The following is a 6,378-nucleotide window of genomic DNA, read 5'->3' on the forward strand; positions in this document are numbered from 1 at the left end:
CTGTGATGGTGGCAAAGAGTTTACTCTTTCTCAGTCTCTGTTTTTTTGTTTTTTTGTTTTTTTGTTTTTTTTGCCTAAAAAAAAAAAGAGGAAAGCTCTGTTATAATTAGAGAAAATAAACCTATATTTGTGTATTACAACTACATATTGTTATCAAGAATGTTACATTTCCTGAGTACTGAAGTGATATTCCAAGAGGAAAGACTGCTAAATAGAGAGGATGTGAAAAATAATGTATAAAGAACTTAGTTTAGCCCATCTCTCTTCCCAAGTTGAAGGTCAATTTTTGGTTGAATGATTTTTTAACTTCATAAATTATGCAAAACACTATTGTGCATGGCTTACGTTGAAGAAAAGAAAACTGATATCAGGAGCAGAGCTATACATTTCGTAAATCTTTGCTGGTTTAGGAAAAATGGTTCTGATTTGTTCCTCCTTCTAGGATTACCATCTTGATTATTGATTATGTAGTAGGTGTTCAATAGATAGTTTTGAAAGGATGAATGAATGAACTAAAAAATGATTTTGAATTCTGGCTCCACCGTGTTTATTGTGAGCTTTGATTCATAACCATTTTGAGCCCTAGTTTCCTCAAAAGTAGCATAGAGATTCTCCTCCTTCTAGGATCACCATCTTGATTATTGGTGCCTCCAGCCACTTAGTCACTCAAGCTAAAAAGAGAAGAGCCGTGTTTGAGATGGGGAAAAGGGGAAGCAGAGGAAGAGGGATTGAATGGTTGAAGTGAGAGTAGCATAAATAAAAAGGAAAAAGATGAGTGTCCAGGTTGATTTGGGGGACCGAACTTAATGAAATAGGGTATATAGTGCCCAAGACTGGAGATGATGCCATTGGACTGATGATTCCTGAAGAACAGGAGTTGCGTCTTAGTCTTCTCGGTTTCACCAGCACCCAGCACTCTACGAGGCACGAAGCTGACCTCATCAAATGCAAGGCACTGAGTATCACCCCTTCACTGCCAGGAGAAAGAGCAAAGCCCCAAGTACACTGGCTTTCTGAGTTTCTAGAGAGAAAGAATCCATTATGTTTTTCTGAGTGATAAGGTAAATATCTGGGTGGAGCAGAATATTTAAGAATTCTTGGAGGGGATGAAGACAAGGAATATGGACAAAAGCAGCAATTATAATGGCAATTGCTGCAGTGGCAGCAGCTGTAAAAATAACAAGGGTCAGTATAAAAACCAGCATCTCCTAAACTTGGTTGGTTCATGGCACTGAGCCAGCATCTGTGAGACCTTTCTTTTTCAATGGTCTTCAGGAGCATTGATTGAGGAAGTAGAGCAGAAGGATGTCACACGTGTTTTAGCCTTGGAGTTGTTGAAAGACCAGCCACAAAATGTCTGCTTATTATTTTCCACCTTATACCTCCAAGCCTTGGAGCCTAAGAAATTTTTGCTACATTTTGATAGATAACTCCTTTTTATAGGTGAGGAAGCAGGCCCAGAGAACTTGTCCAAAGGCACAGGGCTAATATATAGCAAAGCAAGCACTTAATCTCAGATATGATTCTTAAATAAGAACTTTCTGTGGTTCCATAAAGCCTTGCTACTGGTTAAGTAATGGTAACATGTACAAGTACTATTTTTAAACAAGAAGCTCATACCTATCGCTTTATTCCCTGGGTATGCACCCATTTCTGGTCATCTGGAATACTAAAGTAAAAAATAGGAAGTCTTCACAAAAGGAAAGAAAAGAGCAAAGTTATTTTATTAAATTAAATTTAAATGTATTAAGCAAGTACAAATAGTCTTACAATCAGGCACACAAGTAAATACATGACTAGATACAGTATATGTGAAATTATTATCAGTTAACACCATGTTTAAAAGAAATTTGACTTCTACCTCCTTTTATTTGAAAAATTATAATAATTTCTCTGTTATTTCAAACTCCATATATTAAAAGTATTTTGATTATATTTTAATTATCCAATATTTATTTTAAATGTCATAGATACTCTTTCATATAAAGGATAAGACGCAGACCTATTTATAGAAAACTCAAGAAGAAATATTAGGTTTATCAATTCATGGTCTATTTCTGTTGATATAAAGAAAAATCAGACTGATTCCACCAGGGTAGCTTGATTGTGTTTTTACTCGGCTAATTTTGAGTTATCCAGCCAAGTGATCTATATAATTCATGGAGAAAGTAACAATAGCCATTTAAAATAATATTTTTAATAGAATATCTATGACGCAGTTTTACCAGTTTCTCTTCTTTCTCTTCCTCTTTGGGTGAGAATGTCCCAAGTGAGACCTGCTACCGACGCTCCTTCTGAACAAAAGCCACTTGCTTCATCAGATATTTCGCCAAGGCAGCAAGGTTTTAAATTTCCTTCAAAATGAGTGCTTTTGGATATGAAGGTTAGGTTAAACCTAACAGGATATCAATCAAATTTTTATTTTCTGAGTTTTTTTCAAGTATACATTGGGGAAGTAACTTTGAAGCCACGGAAGGTGACCATGAAGACCAGGAAAGCCTTTGACTGGCATATGGTAAGTAAACATATAACAAGTTCATTTAAGAAAAGTAAAATAGGAACAAAATAGGCACACATTTGAAAAGGAAATCTCTCTTGAAATCAATTTCACTATTTGTCTAACAAGTTAGAAAATGTTGATGGGAGACTACACAGGTTCTGCTCCCACCTAGGATGTAGAAAGCTAAAAGACCATTGTTTCCACTCTAACGAGAAAAAAACTAGATAAATTACACAATCCTAACTGTTCTTGAACCCATCAGAGAGCTAAGGTCTCAAGACAGCCAAGCAGTCCAAGGAAAGACAGGCCTTCCAAGGAGAGACGGATGAGTAGCTGGTCTGTGGCAGAACCTGAGAGGAGACGCTGGATACCATGTAAGCAGGTAAGAATTTAGCTAAAATTTTTAACAAATTTCCAAAGACTTAATGTGAGCTAGCTTGAAAGTACAGAATCCCTAGAAGCTGCAGAAACAATGGGAATTTGCATCCACTAACTAGCTCTTCTCCACAGACTTCCCCAGGTACTCAAGAAAGACTGGTGGCTGGGCAGGAGAACAGAGAAAGCCTCCATCTGTGATGCAGGCCTGGAAAAGGGAGCAGCCACCACTACAGGGAAAGCTTGAAGCTCTGCCTAGACTCTTCTTCCTTTCAGACAAAAGCCACAGGAAGAAGGGCAGCAAATTTTGCGGATCCCTGGGAACAGGTGAAGACCACTGTGACTGAGACAAAAGTAAAAAAAAAGAAAAAAAAAACAACCAAGCAAACAAAAAGAGCAGAAAAAAACAAACCAAAACAAAACCCCTTTACTCCTAGAGGAAGGGCAGGAAACTCTCCTGCAAAAAACCTGTCAAAGATGCCAACAGTTTGGCTCTCCTTGGCGGGGGACAGGATCACTGAGAAAGGCTGATTTCCCTAAGCCTCAAGACCGAGGGTCCGCTTAGTACTAAGGCTGAATCTGAAAAGCAGAAGGACCTCCAACCTGTACCAGTAGGCCAGCAAACCCCAAGAATCAAGGAACAGCAGCCTTCTGAGCTTGGCAGAAGAGCAAAAATGTGCTTAGAATCTCCTACCAGGCTCAGGCTCACAGGGAAGGCTGAAAGCTGAGGGTGGTGTACCAACATTGAGAAAAGCCCTCCAGCAACCTAACCCCACCTTAATTTAATTACTGAAAACCAAAGTTAAAGAGAAAATTTTGAAGGCAGCCTGAGAAAGAAGGCTTTTCTTAATGCAGAGGAACAAAGATAGGAGTTCCACACCAAGCTTTTTACTAAAAACTGTACGAACCTGAAGACAGTGAAGTGACATCTTTCCAGTGCTGAAAGAAAATAACTGTCAAACCAGAATTCTACACCCGATGAAATATCTTTCAAAAATGAAGACAAAATAAAGACTTTTTTAGAAAATAAAAGCTGACAGAATTCATTACCAGCAGTCCTGTACTATAAGAAATGTTAAAGGAAGTTCTTTAAGTAAGAGGAATATGAAATCAAAAAATCTGGTATCATACACAAAGAAATGGATCTACAAAATAAATGAAGATGTCCGGAAATGGTGAAAATGAAAATAAATAGAATGACATTCTCTTTTTTTTTTTTTGATCTCTCTAAAAGGTTATTTTCAAAAAGAGCAATGTATTGTGGTTTTATTGCAGATATAAAAATAAAATTAAAACAACCACAGAAAAGATGAGAGAGAATTAGAAATGTGCTGTTAAGTTCCTAAACTGTACATGAATTAGTATAATTTTTTTGAACTTAGACTATGAGTAATTCGAGATGTATGTTGTAAGTTTTTGAGCAACAGCTAAACCAAATTTTTTAATAGATATAAAATAGATTTACAAAATATTCAATTAATTCTAATGGAGGCAGAAAAAGAGGAAAAAGGAACAAAGAACAAAGGGAATAAATAAAAACAACTAGCAAGATTATATATTTAAATCCAATAATCATATTAAATGTAAGTGGTCTAAATAAACTAAAAGAGGTTGTCAAATTGGATAAAAAACAATTATAATCTATCTACAAAAAATCCACTTCAAATAGAAAAGACATACATAATTAAAAGCAAAAGAATGGGAAAAGATACACCATGCAAACAGTAATCAAAATAAAGCTGGAGTATCTACATTAATATAAAAGTTGACTTTAGAATAAGGAATATCACCAAGGATGAAGAGGGACATTACATACTGATGAAGGGGTCAATTCACCAAGAAGTATAACAATTCTAAATGTGTATGTACCTTACAACAGAGGTGCTAGAAATGGAAAGAAATGGAGAAATAAATTAACAGTTATAGAAACTCCACCTTTTTAATTAATAGAACAACTAGACAGAAAAATCAACAAGGTTATAGAAGACCTGGCAATCATCAACTGCACCTGACATTTAAAGAACAATCCATCTAATGATAGGAGAATTTATTCTTTTCAAATTTAATATTTTACTTATACTTTACTCATCCAAGTCTAGTATTAATTAGAACCTTTATTGCCTCCCAAAGGTCCTTAGAACCCTTTAACTCCTCTTACGTCTTTCACCTTATGTGCTATTCTTGAGGATTTTCATTTCATGAATATTTTAGATACTACAAAACATTTTCTAATAATGATTTATCTTTCTGATGCACTTCTATTTTCCATTGTTTTTTATTCTTTCCTGTACCTCTGAGATGCTATTTGGTATCTTTTTTATTTTTTTTAAACACCCTTTAGTATTTCCATTAGTGACAGTTTGGTGGCAACAAAATTAATTTTCATTTTTTAGACACATAAGATGCCTTTAATGCACCATCATTCCTGAAAAATATTTTCATTAGGTATAGAGTTATATGGTGGCAATTGGTTATTTTCTTTCAGCATTTTAACTTTTTCTATTTTTTAAATTTTCTATTTCACTTATTGCTAGTCTAATTTTTATTGTTTCCTTCCTTCTGTTTGTTTTGGGTTTACACTTCTTTTTCAACTTTCTTAAGGTAGAGATTGAACTAGTAAGATCTTTCTTCTTTTTTAATATAGGCATGTACCACTATAAATTTCCTTCTAAGCACTGCTTATCTGCATCCCATATGTTTTTGTATGTTGTATATTTTGTTTTCATTCACCTCAAAGTATTTTCTGACTTCCTTTGTGATTTCTTCTTTGATCCAGTGGCTATTTAGGAGTGTGTTGTCTAATTTCCACATACTTGTGAATTTCTCAAATGCCCTTTTGTTATTGATTTTTAATTTCATTCCATTGTGGTTGGATAACATACTTTGTTTGACTTCAATCCTTTTATATTGATTGAGACTTGTTTTATAGCCTAATATACCATCTGTTCTGGAGAGTGTCCCATGCGCACTTAAGAATAATGTATATTCTGCTGTTGTCGTGTGGTGTTTTATAAATGTCTATTAGGTCTAATGGGCTTATAGTATTATTTAAGTATTCTATTTTCTTGTTGATCTACCTAATTGTTCTATTATTAAAAGTGGGGTATTGAAGTCTCCGACTGTTATTGTTTAATTATATCACCCTTCCATTCTGCCCATTATTGCTTCATATTTTGGAGCCCTGTTGTTAATTGCATATAATATTTATAATTGCTATGTCTTGCTGATGGATCGATACTTTTTTAAAAAAAAATTTATACCACTTTATACCTAGTAAAAGTTTTTTGTGTTAAATCTATTTTGTGTGATATTACAATTACTACTCCAGGTCTCTTCCAGTTTCTGTATGCATGGTATATCTTTTAACACCCTTTTAGACAACATCTGGTTGGATCATTTTTAAAAATCTATGCTGCCAGTCTCTGCCTGTTGGCTGGAGTATTTAATCCATTTAAAGTAATTACCGATAAGAAAGAAGTTATGTCTGCCATTTTGAATGTTTT

General features: G+C 34.7%; 1 long non-coding RNA gene across 1 annotated transcript; it reads left to right on the forward strand.

Annotated features, from left to right (window-relative positions):
* Positions 1-2,334: 2,334 nt before the first annotated feature.
* On the forward strand, positions 2,335-6,173 carry LOC107196703. Its single transcript, XR_001518156.2, has 3 exons — positions 2,335-2,515; positions 2,763-2,882; positions 3,011-6,173. It is a non-coding gene; the product is annotated as an uncharacterized LOC107196703 (long non-coding RNA).
* Positions 6,174-6,378: the final 205 nt, after the last annotated feature.

The sequence above is a fragment of the Pteropus alecto genome, unplaced genomic scaffold (assembly GCF_000325575.1).
Source record: "Pteropus alecto unplaced genomic scaffold, ASM32557v1 scaffold88, whole genome shotgun sequence".
Classification (NCBI taxonomy): domain Eukaryota; kingdom Metazoa; phylum Chordata; class Mammalia; order Chiroptera; family Pteropodidae; genus Pteropus; species Pteropus alecto.